At 40.2% G+C, this 18,351-nt stretch overlaps 1 long non-coding RNA gene across 1 annotated transcript; it reads right to left on the reverse strand.

Moving 5' to 3' along the window:
* Positions 1 to 11,819: 11,819 nt before the first annotated feature.
* On the reverse strand, positions 11,820 to 18,351 carry LOC311507055. Its single transcript, XR_014699709.1, has 3 exons — positions 17,059 to 18,351; positions 16,896 to 16,965; positions 11,820 to 16,247 (listed from the first exon to the last, which is right to left on the reverse strand). It is a non-coding gene; the product is annotated as an uncharacterized lncRNA (long non-coding RNA).

An 18,351-nucleotide genomic window follows, 5' to 3' on the forward strand; every position in this document is an offset into this window, starting at 1 on the left:
TGTGTAATCACTCTTATTGCCAGAAGGGGGGGACAAAACTACACTGTAGAGTCAATAGCAACTTCTGAAATTCACCTTTACTATGATGCCACATGTGACATAAGGAGTATTGATGACAATCTCTGCATCTCGCTTGTCCTCAGTGTAACCACAGAGCTCGACCGACGACGACAAAGGAATCCATTCTCCACGCACTGTAGCGGAAAAACACAAAATTAAATTAGATTAGATTAGAAAATTCTGAAAAAACAAAAAAGTAAAGAATAATTACTTGTATATTTACCATTTATCCTCAGCTCGTCTGCGGCAGATAGTCCCTTTACTTTGACTGTTATACCATGGAAATGTACTTTATTTTGTAAATGTACTTTATTTATATAGCACCTTACATCGACTGATAGGTGAACCAAGGTGCTTTACAAAAGATTAAAGAACAATTTAAAACAACACACTGGAAAACAAGTACAGTAATAAAACAAAGCTAAAAAAAGAAACTAAAAACAATAAATGAGAGGATAAAAAGTAAAATAAAAATAGAATACAAATAAATAAAAATAAATATAAAAGTGTCACCACACTACTGGGTACTAAAAGCCATTTTAAAAAAATGCGTTTGTAGAGAGCAGCAGAGGGAGGACGGTCCTGTGGCCTGAGGCGTGATCCGAGACCGGACAGGACATCTTGACCGGAGCCCCCTTTCACAGCAGAGGCAACACAGAGCTGTCATCCTAAATGAACACGTATTTAACAGCGTTTCTGAAAAAATAATTTTATGCTGCCTGCAGCTGAAAATGTTGCAAACATTCACTGGAGACAATGTGTTTGCGATTAAGGCACAAGCTTTTCTCATTAAATCACAAACATGAGTCAGCCATCCCTGAAAGACCCAAATCAATTATTGGTTGAGATGACAAGAGAGCGAGCCGAGTCATTTAAGTTCAAATGAGTGAATCATTACAAGAAAGAAGAGGACAGGTTTCAGTAGGCCTGGAAGTCAGACATTACAACGTCAGAAATAAAAAGTAAACAACGGATTTCCCACAAATTCGACGCTTAAAAATATGCAGACAGTCAAGCCAGCTCAACTATATTTCTGAACACTATATATATTTCTATATATAAAATGTAAAGTATGTATCACTCACCTCTACAGTGATGTGACAGGCATCGTACTGAGCCATCAGACTGATGTCTCTCCATGGGGTCTGAACAGAGTAACCACACTGTGATGGGAGCTGGGACAGAGGCACAGATGACTCATTCATTGAGACAAAAACAGACACCAAAATAAAACCTACACTTTATTATTTTGAAAAGAATAGAAAACAAAAAATAGAAATTCAGGTCTGTATTGTATCCCAAAATTCAGTCTACTGGGAATACTATCCCAGACATGGAGCTGGAGTATTTATAACGGCAGAAAGTCTGGCCTGGTAAACAAAAACAAACCACTTCAGGAGAGATTTTTGTGGAACATAACGGAGAGGCTTACACTCCCAGTATAAAAAAAAAAAAAAAACACTGATGGCAACTACATACAGATTTATTGAGGTAAATAAACGACTCAGTAAATAAAATAAAATAATCTGAGTTTAAGTGCAGTAGCGGTTTTAGGCACGGGCGAACCCGGGCAGTCGCCCGGGGCGGCATTTTTTCATGACACAAGGGGGGCGGCACGAGCACTTGGAAAAAAATAAACAAACAAATCTGCGCTGCTGAGAAGGTGCCGTGCACAGAAGCTGTGTGTGTCAGAAAGGGAAAGGAGGGCGAGGCGGACAGTTCACCTCTGGGTCTCTCCCAAATTGAAGGGGGGGGGGGGGGGGGGGGTCCACTGTATAAAAGGGCTAAAGTCAGTCACACCTTGACTTTCTTCCATACAAAGCACATTTCATTCAAAATATTATAAATACAGGCCTATAAGTTCTGCACGTTTTTGTATTTATGAATTGTGTGAAATGGTCAAATAAAAATAGGTAATACAAAACGATTATGTGGTCACCAAGGTGAATTGGTTTAATCTTGACTTCTGGTCGTGAGTGACAGCGTTGGAGGATGGAAATCTGTTGATTGTCGAGTGTCAAATAAAAAGATATGGACAGAAAAAGGTCAAAGCCATCAGGTGCCCAATTTAGGAAAAAAAGAAAAGATAAAGATATGCTATGTTCTATCTGTATGATTACATTACCTATGTCATGAATGAAGGGCTAATGTTAACTGGTGGTATACGTTTGTTAGCCTTTTTACTATGATGCTTGCAATACTCATACAACAGTAATTCGTCTTAACAAACACCAGATCTAATTTCGCCGTAAGATTGTGCTTTGCAGCAAAACTGTTACAAGTTCAGTTATTACTTATTTCCATCACGTTGGGTCCTGTAATTAGCCAACGGAATTTTCATATCTGTAGGTAGTTTCAAAGATGAACATTTGCCATTTACTCTATTTTGTGTCAAAACATAGTTTAACCAGTCATAGCTAAAAGTGAGCCAAGCATAGAATTCGAGGCAGGAACCAAGGAGCTTATAGCGTCTAACGACAGACACTTAGCGTGTAAGGGCATGTTTATTTAAATTTGCAATTCATGGATGTTCTCTTCTTTAATTATTTAAATTATTATTTTTTTATTTGTTGGTGCATTTGATTGCACCTATATGTATTTATTAATTTTAGATTTTGTCAGTTCTGGTCTTCCATGAAAAAATGAAGAAAAAATTCAATAAGAAAAACTTAAAACACAAAGCAGTGCCAGAAAGTGCCAAAAAAAAAAAAGGTGGATTATATGGATTTGTCAAAGCCTTTTCCTACTTTAAAATTAATATACAGTACATAAATAAATTTAAAAAAGTTAGAGGACAAAACAATTGTAAGGCGTAACGGGGTTTGAATTATGATAATTGCTACATAAATCTCAAGTGGGTCTGGAGCAGCAACAGCATAATAACCTATAAATAACGACAACTCCATCATTTTTTTCCTATTTGTTTTGGGCAAAGAAGTAAATTAGGATGTTTACATTTAAAATGTGCACATTGCTGCCATCTGCTGTTTCGTCCTGGGTCTCAGTGTTGTGTTCTGTCCCCTACTCTACGCTGCCCCTAGTGGACAAAATATGAATAGCAGTAAATTTTGAACTTTGCAAATTCATGGCCCAGATTAGACCCTCTGGCAGACCTGTTTTGGACGACGGGCCATTATTTTTTTTTTCCACAGTTATTTGGCCCATTGGTTGATATATTGCATTTTTATGGCATCTGTTTATGGGCTCTTCCATCGTTCGATTTATACTCTGAGCTGTCTCTTGAAAAATATCAATATTTAAAAAATAACGTGTGCACTTTTAGTTTTTCCAGTTCCACAATTTGTGCACAATCTGATCACTTGCGACCTGATCACTCTGGACTAATGCTAATACCAAGTTCTTACTCCTCACTCAACATTTCCACACAAGCTTTCACGTGCACACTGATAGCACAGAGGGGTGGAGTGCGTGGCCTCTTTTCGCACTTACCTATTCTGTGGCCGGTTCAGTCCCGTGAGGTGTCCCATCCCTGCTCTTTACTTCCCCTCCTCCTTCTGTGTGTGAACGACAGATGATCGCCCTGGTCTGCACCATTATCCTCCTGAAGCAGCTCAAGAGGAGCCATCAGGAGATCGCCGCGTACTACGGGAAAAAAGGGAGGTTTGCAAGAGGACAAAGACTACAACTGGAGACTCAACCAGCGGATCAGTGCTTACAGTTTGTCCTGTGTATGTGAACTCCTCAACCACTTCTGTTTCGGTACCAGATTAGTGTTAAATTGCATTTTTATACCCTAGTGCTTCACAAGACACATGACCAGAATCAACCAGATGGTGGTGCTATAATTAAAGTCTAAAGGTCTGATTCTTTTTTTGGAATTTGTTGAAAAACACATTTTTTAACTCTCCTGCTGAAACATAATTATGTACCAAACTTAAATAATGACTAATGCATTTGGTGATGAGGGAAGGGGCCATGGACATAAACCAACAGCTGATCATCAGATTTGCAGGATATGTCCACACATGTACAAGAAACATGAAGGTTTTGAGTTTTACTATTGTCAATTTTAACTGATAGGAAACTCATTGACTTTCATTCATTCTCTGCTCATCCCCCAGGACAGACGTGTTTCAGTGTTTTAGCACCCCCTGGTGGGTCTTAACCAACAGACCTTTGGAAGGGCAACATTTCCATTCTGACACTTATGAATATTATTAATTATACACCGATCAGCCAAAACATTAAAACCACAAAGGTGAAGTGAATGACACTGACCAACACAATGATCTGCTGGGAAACTTTTGGACCTGGCATTCATTCATGTGGATGTTACTTAGACATGTAGCACCCACCTAGACTAGACCAGGTACCTCCACCCCATAGCAATGACACTCCCCGATGGCAGCAGCCATCCCCAGCAAGATGCAGCCTGACACAGGCACACACACAAAAACGCTTTAGGAACAACTCAATAAAAACATGAGGAACAGCACAAGGTGTTGACCTGGCCTTCGTATTCCCCCGTGCCCAGACTAATACTAACACACCACAGGACACTCTCCATTCTCTAATGAGTCACAACTGTTATGGAGGCACAAGGGAGACCTACATGATATTAGATTAGGAAGGTGGTCATAATGTTATGCCTGATCTATGTAAAAGGTTGCAAAAGTAGTCAAATATAGCTGCTGGTGTGCTAAGGTGGAATGAAAAGGAAAAAAGCCGTCACAATCACACACAGACACGTTTGTAATCTTTGTGAGGACATTCATTGACATAATGCATTTCCTTCCCCCCAGACAGTCTTGTGAAGAAGTGACGACCAGCTCACACAACTGATCAAAAAAAAACAACCAAAAAAAAACAAACAAAGAGGCATCAGTCACACCTCTTGGTGAGAATGTCTGAGTCTGGTGTCAGACTGAGGCCAATGACAGCTGTCACTCCTCCTCACATCAACAAGACAGCTTCACAGAGACACTTCAAACAAATACAGGTATTTCCTGATATTTCTGGTACATAATTCAAGGCTATTATCTCATTACAGGAAAGGGAATTGTTATAAACGTAATTCCAGTTGCATTATTTGGTATTTTGAAGAACAGTTATCATGGACATATGTAAAAACTCTTATACCATGCCTGTTGTCTTGTAGACTTAATTTGCGCAGCCTAACAAACCCGCTGGTCATCATGGCTCAGGATAGATGTCTCCGCCTGTATGTGTTTGCAGTTTTCAACAAAATTGTGCTAGTAAGTCTGGAAAAGTTTTGGGAAAAAGGTGCATTGTCAACCTTAAGTTGCCTATTTTGAGTTTTTTTTCCCCAGTTACAGTGTTCTACTGGTAGTTCCTAACATCAGTTTGATTTGTCTGGACCACAATCATTTATCTATAGACCAATAACCAATAACTAAAGATGTGCACTTCTTTGTGGTTTTATTTTGTGTTTTTCAGGGCATGGGTTGTGGCTTATTCGGGATGGGTCTTTGGCTGATGTACAGCAATAGCGCCAAAATAATCTTCGAAACCAAGGACCTCAACTCAGGACCGTTTATCTGGGGTCGGTGACGACATCTTGCATTAAAATTCACTCAAAATGTGTTTTGCTTTCAATTTGACGACTGCAGATTTTCTCCTTTTAAATCAGGTGCGAGACTGCTGATCGGTCTGGGCTCAGTGATGGCGACTGTCGCTACATATGGAGAAAGAGCCATCTGCAAAAATGACATTAAATTTATGCGAGTGGTGAGTTTTTTTAGTTTAGTGTTTTTTTAATGTGACTTCCTTCTATACCAGTTTCATTTGATTAAAGTCAATGACACCACAAAAGAAAAAGCAAACGCCAGAAACTACCAATAAATTGGCGTCATCTTAAACCACTACCATCAGTGCAGGACATATTTTTCTCAGTTGACAAGGCACTCTCACATCCCCATTTGTCAGCGAACATTAATGGGTAGATAGAGTACATTCATTTGGGAAGGAAAACTCCAATTACAAGGTGGTATCTGGTTGTTATAGACCAGTAGATTCTGTAATAAAAATAATCTGCAAAACACCAGGGGGTATTCACACCTTCTCATGAACCCTGCACATGAACATTAAACATAAAGTGTGTCCAGTGCATGAATAGACGCCAGTTTTAAAGTATTGCATAGAATAAATAACGTCATTGCTTTAAACTCTCTAAAATATTTGTATGGAGGATGTTTGGTAATACAAGTCTGGGCCGTCCAACTATAGTACTGTATTATCTGTTTCTGTATCGCCAGTTTTTATTTAACATGTATTCATCTCGCTTGTCTCCAGACTCGTTTTTAACCACAAAGTCTCTGAACTGTCTCAGTATCCTGTTGAGAAATGCCCACAGCACTTTGGCTTAAGAATAACTGATGAGAGTTATTCGTGAGGAGATCCGCTCGTCTGTCGTAGATTTGCTTCAAGATCAGATCCTTGGCCTCCAATCAAAGTTCGAACTTTGTGCACGTGACAATATATTCTCTTTTTAGCGCAAAGAAAATATGAATAATCTTCCCATTGTATTGTCTAAGCTCCATCTCTATCTTGCTGGGAGACTGAGAAGCATTCATAAACTGGGAGGGCTTCTGTGCTGTAGGAACAAACAGCCATAACGCAAATGTGAATTGAGACACACAAACAAGTCGGCACAGCCATTTAAACAAGTTGGAGGCAGCCTACAAGCGAACCTCTATTTTAAAAATACTTTTAATGATTGTTCATGTTAACGCTTCTTTTAATCTATCCTTGTTTAATATTAATACACTTGTGTAATACTGAGTAAGTGTGTTATTCATTCTTTTGTTTACTTGTTCATGAGTTCGTTCTTCATAAAAAGTGTTGTTGATTTCTATCTGTCTTTTTAGCTTGCGATCCTCCTGGCCGTTCTGGTAGTAGCTGAACCTGTTGTCGGAGGGATTGTTTATTACAAACGTGAAGAGGTGAGAAGAAAATGGAAAAGGCCTATTTACACAGATCAGTCACAACATTAAAACCACTGACAGGACAAGTAAATAACATTAACCATCTTGTGACAATTCAGTGTTCTGCTGGGAACCCCTTGGGTTATGGCCAAGGGTCTGGAGTTCAAATTCACTAGATCCCAAACTGATCCAGTATCTGTGGGATGCACTTTAGGCATTTTATTCTGATTATTGCCCCAATCCATTTAAATGTAGCCGATTACAAATGAAACCTGTAATGTAGGATCATTGTAGGACCTGGAGTGGGTTATGGCTGAAGGGTCTGGAGTTTCTGGCCTAGCCAGGTGATATCTTGATAGCTGACAACCAGACCAAGACTTCAGCTCTGTGTCCCGGTCATTGTTCATTATCAGATAAATGCGAGCATGAAGTTGGAGCTGAGAGATGACAACGTTGGGACAGTTTACTCTCAGTTAACAGTTTCCAAACACTTCAGTGCTCGTTGTTTCTCTCGATGGACCATTTATGTGGGATGATCCACAGAGGCCCTTTCCCTCAACCCATAGGACCCAAAGGATGGTGGTCATAATGTTATGCCTGATCGGTTTATGTGTGTGTGTGTGGGTGTGTGTATACACACCCACACACACACAATTTTGTGATTTAATTCTCATCATCAAGACTGGAGAACTCCTCACGAACTTCTATACTAAAGTGATCGAACATTATGATGAAGACCCACAGATTGCTGAAGTTCTCCGAAACTTCCACACTAAGGTGAGCATACACTTTTATTTCCTTCCAATCTGATGGAAGCCCCAGTTTAAAGTGGGGATAAACAAGTTTCTTCAACCTGATTAAAACATTCTGATAACTTTCCGATAACTGTTTACATGGAAGCTAAAAAAAGAACGATAACAGAAATACACTGCCTGGCCAAAACAAAAAGTCACCATCTGGATTTAACTGAGCAAATAAGTATGAGCCTCCTATTGAATAATTACTGCATGGGTGATTATATTTCAGCTGGCAACAAATTATTTAACCCCAACTGATGCAATGAGTAGTTTCTCATTTCTTCAACAACCACGTCTAAAGACACATCTGATGCAATGAGTAGCTTCTCATTTCTTAAACAACCATGTCTAAAGACACATCCTGTGGCACAGACACAGTGCAAAGATGTTAATCTGTTTTAGAAGGGTCAAATCATTGGCATGCATCAAGCAGAGAAAACATCTAAGGAGATTGTAGAAAATACTGAAACTGGGTTAAGAACTGTCCAACACATTATTAAAAACTGGAAGGACAGTGGGGAAACATCGTCTTTGAGGAAGAAGGGAACTCAAGGGATTGGGACTGAACAGTTGTGTAGATAGATTGGACTCTGGAGCAATGGAAGAAGGTCATGTGGTCTGATGAGTCCAGATTTACCCTGATCCAGAGTGATGGGGGCATCAGGGTAAGAAGAGAGGCAGATGAAGTGATGTACCCATCATGCCTAGTGTCTACTGTACAAGCCTGTGGGGGCAGTGCTATGATCTGGGGTTGCTGCAGTTGCTCAGGTCTAGCTTCAGCAACATTATGTGTCCAAAGAATGAGGTCAGCTGACTACCTGAATATACTGAATGACCAGGTTATTCCATCAATGGATTTTTTTCTTCCCTGCCTCTCCGTGTAGTGACTTCATATAAATTGATGACTCTTACATACGTCCTGCACTGCTGATTGTCGATTAGCTTTGAAGAAAACATTAGTTTGATCTTCACAAACGGGGTTTGATGGCACAATATTAAATGCTAAACATGGAGGACTTTGGCTCATTTAAAATGTTATGGTTTAACCTCCTTTCCCCTCTGCCCGGTCTGCAGCTCGAGTGCTGCGGGGTGTCAAGCCCACCGATGGATAAAATTAAGAAGATATGTCGCGATCCAAGAGACCAAGTAAGTTTTTAAAAAAACATTTCAGTTTTGTTGGCACTCATATTGGTTCTGCTAGTGTGGTGCAGGATGACTTATATTACTTCCTAACTGCTTTATCAAGATTAACCCACAGTCTTTTTCCTGTCTCCTTGCAGGCTTGCACCGAGCTCATTTCTCAATTCTTCGGCAGTGAAGCATTAATGCTGTTTGGCATCATTGGAATTGAAGCTGTTTTGGTACACAGATTACATTTCCATACAAGAACATTTATTCTGTAAAGCAAGTGGACCTGGCTACGGGTCTCATACTGCTGGCCCATCCCTTGGGTAATTTCACTATGAGCGCAAAACATGATTGCCAATGTGAATGCGTTCGGGGAGGACTTATGTTATCAGTTTTTCTTCCAATTGCTGGAGCAGCCACTTAGTGATGCCTTAACCGCTGGTTAAGTGATGATTTTGTTCCTCCTAGTTCCTTGCGACATCACATTGGGTGGTGCTTTCAGTGCTCCCTGATCTGGGGCGATAATCAAAAAACTAACTTGTAGCGTGTGTATGTTGTACTATTATTTTCAGTATTTTAGTACTGCAAGTTTGAGATCAGAGAAGAACATCTGAGGTTTCTCTTTACCCCAAGTGTGTGCTAAACGCCAGTCGGGTTGCACTGGCTGGTAGTTTTGATGCATGGTGCTGCAGAGTGTTTCCAGCTACCCTTTGAAGGATAAATTTGCATTCATAAAAACTAACATCACAATGAAATCAAAGTATTCAAAGGGATTGGTTGCTGGTTATTTTTCCACATCCCTACAGACCACTGGCTGTTGATACAAATTTGACTGATTTCACTTTTTAAACATCTTCCAGTCATTGCACGATGGGCCTCTAGCTTTTTGAAGCTACTGCTGAATAATTATGCATAACTGTGATGACTTTTTGACAGATCACTGCCCTGGTCTGCACCGTTATCCTCGTGAAGAGAGGAAGAGAGAGAGAGAGAGAGAGACAGAGAGAGAGAGACAGAGAGAGAGAGAACCCCAGGATGCCTTTTCTACTGAGAATCAGAAGCTTCCTACCAAAGACCATCGCTGGAGACTCAACCAGCACCTCAGAGTTCTCCTGATCGGTTCTGTTCAGGGACTTATTCATTTTAACCAAACTTCCAATGTTCATATTATCTTAATACGCAGCGTCCTGTGGCATTATAACAGCTTTTAAAGTTTTGAGCTTTTTGTCCACACATTAAACAGTTAAACTCTCACTGGCAAATAACAGTGTTAAAAACATAAACATGGTACCTTCCACCATCAACACCCTGCTCTGCATATACTCATCATTTGAAATGTGTTTTTCCCTGTGTTAAACCCTGATTTGTTGCGTGGACTGGTCACCTGATTGGAACACTGCATAGGTGAAAAGTAAGTTGAGTTGTTGCCACTGACATTTATATTACACTTGTGTGTATGCCTCTTTGTTTTACTGCCCCAAGTTATCGCTGCAAGAGGGGGCTATTTTATTTTGTTATTTTATTTGCCATTACCAATACTTTGTGCTTTGTCTGTGCTGTGAGCCCATCTACCGATGTTGAATTAAATACATTGAAAGACCAGTGTTCTGATTTCTAATTTCTTAACTTTCCACTACAGCTTTCATCATAGGCTAGTTAAAATCACCATGGTGACATGGTGTTAATGGTCAGACAACTTCAGTTTCTTGTTACTTTACCGTCTTGTTCTACATTCCCAGGCATTATGTTATACTGGCCTTTCTCACAGTAGATACAAGTTGAACCTTTCACATGCTAGTATGCTTGTCTCTATAAAATGTCATTAACAGGTTGCAGTGGTATAAAAGTGTCTTTATTTCATTGTACATCACTGTTTGGACCTGCAAGGACAAAAAGATGAAGGGTTACATGAGTCCTTGAGACGGAGATCAGTCAGTCAGAGTCAAGGCTTGTAAATCCTGCATCCATCTGCAGGCTGCTGTAAATAGTGCTGTTGATGAAGCTTTTTGACATATCATGGATTCATTTGAGAAGTGAAAATAGAGAAAATAGCCACATTATATTTAGTGCACAGAGAGCATGTTACTGGGAACACTTATTTGATGAGTCATGAGACATAAATCTACAGTGCATTAAAAAAAAAACACACACACTGAATGTTAACATCAAACATCACAACAAACACTAAATGTGGCATTGTGGTACAAATGTTGGTGCAAACCAGACTTTGTGAAACTGCTGTGAGACTGTCAACATGAAACATGAAGGCCTTTAGGGTGGGGGTGCCTGGTCTGGTCTAGGTGGGTGCTACATGTCTAAGTAACATTCATTCCAATGCCAGGTCCAAAAGTTTCCCAGCAGAACATTGAATTGTCACAAGATGGTCAATGTTATTTACTTCTCCAGTCAGTGGTCATAATGTTATGCCTGATCGGTTTATGTATGGACATGAAAAACATTCAAGTCTGGAAGTTGACTAACTTTATAATGAAAACCTTATCATCTTAAACTACCAGGCCTCTTTTCAGTTTCTCCTTACCTTTGACACAGCTCACAGAGCACTCACTGTCTGCAGCAGAGCAAACCTCTGTCAGGCACGAAAAGTAGATCTGAATGAGGGAGGAATAAAGGTGATTTTACTATATAGTTACAGTCATCCTAAAATAGAACAATTGTTTACATGTGTGCGTTGGGTGGGACTTACCTCTGGTTCCCCCAGGAAAGAGTATCCTTCAATGGGGGTAGATAGGAAGCTGCAAATTACGATCTTCCGGATGTGGTGGGAATTTGTAGAAGGAAGCAGCTGTGAAACCCCCCGGCTGGGACAACTGAGCAACAGAGGAGTGAACTTATCTCCAGACTCGTTTTTAACCACAAAGTCTCTGAACTGTCTCAGTATCCTGTTGAGAAATGCCCACAGCACTTTGGCTTAAGAACAACTGATGAGAGTTATTCGTGAGGAGATCCGCTCGTCTGTCGTAGATTTGCTTCAAGATCAGATCCTTGGCCTCCGATCAAAGTTCGAACTTTGTGCAGGTGACAATATATTCTCTTTTTAGTGCAAAGAAAATATGAATAATCTTCCCATTGTATTGTCTAAGCTCCATCTCTATCTTGCTGGGAGACTGAGAAGCATTCATAAACTGGGAGGGCTTCTGTGCTGTAGGAACAAACAGCCATAACGCAAATGTGAATTGAGACACACAAACAAGTCGGCACAGCCATTTAAACAAGTTGGAGGCAGCCGACAAGCGAATCTCAATTTTAAAAATACTTTTAATGATTGTTCATGTTAACGCTTCTTTTAATCTATCCTTGTTTAATATTAATACACTTGTGTAATACTGAGTAAGTGTGTTATTCATTCTTTTGTTTACTTGTTCATGAGTTTGTTCTTCATAAAAAGTGTTCTTGATTTCTATCTGTCTTTTTAGCTCGCCATCCTCCTGGCCGTTCTGGCAGTAGCTGAACCTGTTGTCGGAGGAATTGTTTATTACAAACGTGAAGAGGTGAGAAGAAAATGGAAAAGGTCTATTTACACAGATCAGTCACAACATTAAAACCACTGACAGGACAAGTAAATAACATTAACCATCTTGTGACAATTCAGTGTTCTGCTGGGAACCCCTTGGGTTATGGCCAAGGGTCTGGAGTTCAAATTCACTAGATCCCAAACTGATCCAGTATCTGTGGGATACACTTCAGGCATTTTATTCTGATTATCGCCCCAATCCATTTAAATGTAGCCGATTACAAATGAAACCTGTAATGTAGGATTATTTTGGACCTCCAATTACCATTGCCAGATCAGCATGTACCTGCAAACTGTTCAAGGAAACAATCCACTGAATAACTCTGTGGGTTATGGCTGGGGGTTTGGAGTTTCTGGCCTAGCCAGGTGATATCTTGATAGCTGACAACCAGACCAAGACTTATGCTCTGTGTCCCGGTCATTGTTCATTATCAGATAAATGCGAGCATGAAGTTGGAGCTGAGAGATGACAACGTTGGGACAGTTTACTCTCAGTTAACAGTTTCCAAACACTTCAGTGCTCGTTGTTTCTCTCGATGGACCATTTATGTGGGATGATCCACAGAGGCCCTTTCCCTCAACCCATAGGACCTAAAGGATGGTGGTCATAATGTTATGCCTGATCGGTACACACCCACACACAGAATTTTGTGATTTAATTCTCATCATCAAGACTGGAGAACTCCTCACGAACTTCTATACTAAAGTGATCGAACATTATGATGAAGACCCACAGACTGCTGACGTTCTCAAATACTTCCACACTAAGGTGAGCGTACACTTTTATTTCCTTCCAATCTGATGGAAGCCCCAGTTTAAAGTGGGGATAAACAAGTTTCTTCAACCTGATTAAAACATTCTGATAACTTTCCGATAACTGTTTACATGGAAGCTAAAAAAAGAACGATAACAGAAATACACTGCCTGGCCAAAACAAAAAGTCGCCATCTGGGTTTAACTGAGCAAATAGGTACAAGCCTCCTATTGGATAATTACTGCATGGGTGATTATCTTTCAGCTGGCAACAAATTATTTAACCCCAACTGATGCAATGAGTAGCTTCTCATTTCTTAAACAACCACGTCTAAAGACACATCTGATGCAATGAGTAGCTTCTCATTTCTTAAACAACCATGTCTAAAGACACATCCTGTGGTCGTGGAAAATATGTTAATCTGTTTTAGAAGGGTCAAATCATTGGCATGCATCAAGCAGAGAAAACATCTAAGGAGATTGTAGAAACTACTGAAACTGGGTTAAGAACTGTCCGACACATTATTAAAAACTGGAAGGATAGTGGAGAACCATCGTCTTTGAGGAAGAAGGGAACTCAAGGGATTGGGACTGAACAGTTGTGTAGATAGACTGGACTCTGGAGCAATGGAAGAAGGTCATGTGGTCTGATGAGTCCAGATTTACCCTGATCCAGAGTGATGGGGGCATCAGGGTAAGAAGAGAGGCAGATGAAGTGATGCACCCATCATGCCTAGTGTCTACTGTACAAGCCTGTGGGGGCAGTGCTATGATCTGGGGTTACTGCAGTTGCTCAGGTCTAGGTTCAGCAACATTATGTGTCCAAAGAACGAGGTCAGCTGACTACGTGAATATACTGAATGACCACGTTATTCCATCAATGGATTTTTTTCTTCCCTGCCTCTCCGTGTAGTGACTTCATATAAATTGATGACTCTTACATACGTCCTGCACTGTTGATTGTCGATTAGCTTTGAAGAAAACATTAGTTTGATCTTCACAAACGGGGTTTGATGGCACAATATTAAATGCTAAACATGGAGGACTTTGGCTCATTTAAAATGTTATGGTTTAACCTCCTTTCCCCTCTGCCCAGTCTGCAGCTCGAGTGCTGCGGGGTGTCAAGCCCACCGATGGATAAAATTAAGAAGATATGTCGCGATCCAAGAGACCAAGTAAGTTTTTAAAAAAACATTTCAGTTTTGTTGGCACTCATATTGGTTCTGCTAGTGTGGTGCAGGATGACTTATATTACTTCCTAACTGCTTTATCAAGATTAACCCACAGTCTTTTTCCTGTCTCCTTGCAGGCTTGCACCGAGCTCATTTCTCATTCTTCGGCAGTGAAGCATTAATGCTGTTTGGTATCATTGGAATTGAAGCTGTTTTGGTACACAGATTACATTTCCATACAAGAACATTTATTCTGTAAAGCAAGTGGACCTGGCTACCGGTCTCATACTGCTGGCCCATCCCTTGGGTAATTTCACTATGAGCGCAAAACATGATTGCCAATGTGAATGCATTCGGGGAGGACTTATGTTATCAGTTTTTCTTCCAATTGCTGGAGCAGCCACTTAGTGATGCCTTAACCGCTGGTTAAGTGATGATTTTGTTCCTCCTAGTTCCTTGCGACATCACATTGGGTGGTGCTTTCAGTGCTCCCTGATCTGGGGCGATAATTAAAAAACTAACTTGTAGCGCGTGTATGTTGTGCTATTATTTTCAGTATTTTAGTACTGCAAGTTTGAGATCAGAGAAGAACATCTGAGGTTTCTCTTTACCCTAAGTGTGCACTAAACGCCAGTCGGGTTGCACTGGCTGGTAGTTTTGACGCATGGTGCTGCAGAGTGTTTCCAGCTACCCTTTGAAGGATAAATTTGCATTCATAAAATCTAACATCACAATAAAATCATTCCGAGTATTCAAAGGGATTGGTTGCTGGTTATTTTTCCTCATCCCTACAGATCACTGGCCAAATCCTGTTGATACAGATTTGACTTATTCCACTTTTCAAACATCTTCCAGTCATCGCACGATGGGCCTCTAGCTTTGCTTCCATGATGAAGTTAATGAAGCTACTGCTGAATAATTCTGCATAATTGTGATGACTTTTTGACAGATCGCTGACCTGGTCTGCACCATTATCCTCGTGAAGAGGACCAAGAGACAGAGAGAGAGAGAGAGAGAGAGAGAGAGAAACCCAGGATGCCTTTTCTACTCACAATCAGAGGTTTCCAAGCAAAGACCGTCGCTGGAGACTCAACCAGCACCTCAGAGTTCTCCTGATCGGTTCTGTTCAGGGACTTTTTCATTTTAACCGAACTTCCAATGTTCATATTATCTTAATATGCAGCGTCCTGTAGCATTATAACAGCTTTTAAAGTTTTGAGCTTTTTGTCCACACATTAAACAGTTAAACTCTCACTGGCAAATAACAGTGTTAAAAACATAAAAGGGATAATTTTCTTTAAATTCTGTATCACATGGTACCTTCCACCATCAACACCCTGCTCTGCATATACTCATCATTTGAAATGTGTTTTTCCCTGTGTTAAACCCTGATTTAATGTGTGGACTGGTCACCTGATAGATGAAAAGTAAGTTGAGTTGTTGCCATTGACATTTAAATTACGCTTGTGTGTATGCCTCTTTGTTTTACTGCCCCAAGTTATCGCTGTAAGAGGGGGCTATTTTATTTTGTTATTTTATTTGCCATTATCAATGCTTTATGCTTTGTCTGTGCTGTGAGCCCATCTACTGATGTTGAATTAAATACATTGAAAGACCAGTGTTCTGATTTCAAATTTCTTAAATTTCCACTACAGCTTTCATCATAGGCTAGTTAAAATCACCATGGTGACATGGTGTTAATGGTCAGACAACTTCAGTTTCTTGTTACTTTACCGTCTTGTTCTACATTCCCAGGCATTATGTTATACTGGCCTTTCTCACAGTAGATACAAGTTGAACCTTTCACAGGCTATGCTGTATGCTTGTCTCTATACAATGTCATAAACAAGTTGCAGTGGTATAAAAGTGTCTTTATTTCATTGCACATCGCTGTTTGGACCTGCAAGGACGAAAAGATGGAAGGGTTACATGAGTCCTTGAGACGGAGATCAGTCAGTCAGAGTCAAGGCTTGTAAATCCTGCATCCATCTGCAGGCTGCTGTAAATAGTGCTGTTGATGAAGCTTTTTGAAATATCATGGATTCATTTGAGAAGTGAAAATAGAGAAAATAGCCACATTATATTTAGTGCACAGAGAGCATGTTACTGGGAACACTTATTTGATGGGTCATGAGACATAAACCTACAGTGCATTAAAAAAAAAACACACACTGAATGTTAACATCAAACATCACAATAAACACTAAATGTGGCATTGTGGTACAAATGTTGGTGCAAACCAGACTTTGTGAAACTGCTGAGACTGTCAACATGAAACATGAAGGCCTTTAGGGTGGGGGTGCCTGGTCTGGTCTAGGTGGGTGGTACATGTCTAAGTAACATTCATTCCAATGCCAGGTCCAAAAGCAGAACACTAAATTGTCACAAGATGGTCAATGTTATTTACTTCTCCAGTCAGTGGTCATAATGTTATGCCTGATCGGTTTATGTATGGACAAGAAAAACATTCAAGTCGGGAAGTTGACTAACTTTATAATGAAAACCTTATCATCTTAAACTACCAGGCCTCTTTTCAGTTTCTCCTTACCTTTGACACAGCTCACAGAGCACTCACTGTCTGCAGCAGAGCAAACCTCTGTCAGGCACGAAAAGTAGATCTGAATGAGGGAGGTATAAAGGTGATTTTACTATATAGTTACAGTCATCCTAAAATAGAACAATTGTTTACGTGTGTGTTGGGTGGGACTTACCTCTGGTTCCCCCAGGAAAGAGTATCCTTCTATCGGGGTAGATAGGAAGCTGTAAATTACGATCTTCCGGGTGCGGTGGGAATTTGTAGAAGGAAGCAGCTGTGAAAGCCCCCAGCTGGGACAACTGAGCAACACAGAGGAGTGAACTTAGTTTAAAAATCAAAAATGAAAAGAATTAGCATGGATATAATTTCTTTGAAGTAAACAATTGAACTTTTAAACAGTAAAAAGCTGGAGACGCTAGGGAAAATGTCATTGCATATTTAAATCAAAGCAGTTTGGACATACACTTCTTCAGACTTCTCCCAAAGAAGGATTCATATTGTGGAGACCATTATTGGTCATGGAAACCTTTATGAAAATCAAACTCTCATTTCCTTGATTTTTAAGCGTTGGTTTGAAAGTCATGTCTGCACAATCTGTAGGTAGTAGGAATGTGCGATATTTCGTCGTTTACGATATATCGCCAAATACATTCCCCACGGTAAGAATATGTCATCCCGCGATAAAAACGATAAATTCCCACAGATGACGTGTATATGTGCGCGACACACTCGCAACCCAACACGTGTGGAATAGGTGGAATATTGACAAATTGACAATGGCGGAAGGTGGAGCAGATACGCCGGGCAGCGAGGAGCTTGTTCCTAAAAGAGGCTCCACCTCCATTAGCTGGTTTGGTTTTAACCCCTTAACGCCTGAATTGATTTTTCAATTATATAAAGAAATGAAATATTTGTATTTTTGCTTACCACTCCGGCCAGTCTTACGAGAAACTAGTGCTTGCAAAAGGTTCTTGGAATTTTTTGAATGGGCACAAATCGACATTGGAGTATTACATGCGTTATTTTGGCTGCAGTCTGAGCGGAAACAGTGCGTCGCGAATTCGCGACACGAGGCATGAAGGGGTTAAAAAGTCTGATTCGGAGCAGCAAATTACAACATGCAAGGTTTGCAAACAAATAGTGCATAAGAAGGACAGTAACACCACTAATTTGTTCCACCACCTCAAACACGCGCACAAACCAGAATATGAAGAAAGCCAGAAAATGCGTGAGGATGCAGAAGCAGCGTCGACTTCATCCAAAGAGTCCTGTAAAAAAACAACTCAGATAAAACTTGCCGATGCATTATATTCAAAAAGATTAGGCTGAATTGGTGTTTATTTATCGTCATTTTTATCGTTACCGTGATAAATACCAGAAATTATCGGGATACATTTTTTAGTCCATCCCTAGTAGGTAGTACCGGAAGCTTTCTATTTGTGGTCTCAGAGGTGTGAACTTTGAGCAG

The sequence above is a fragment of the Chelon labrosus genome (genome assembly GCF_963514085.1).
Source record: "Chelon labrosus genome assembly, chromosome: 21".
NCBI classification, from domain to species: Eukaryota; Metazoa; Chordata; class Actinopteri; order Mugiliformes; family Mugilidae; genus Chelon; species Chelon labrosus.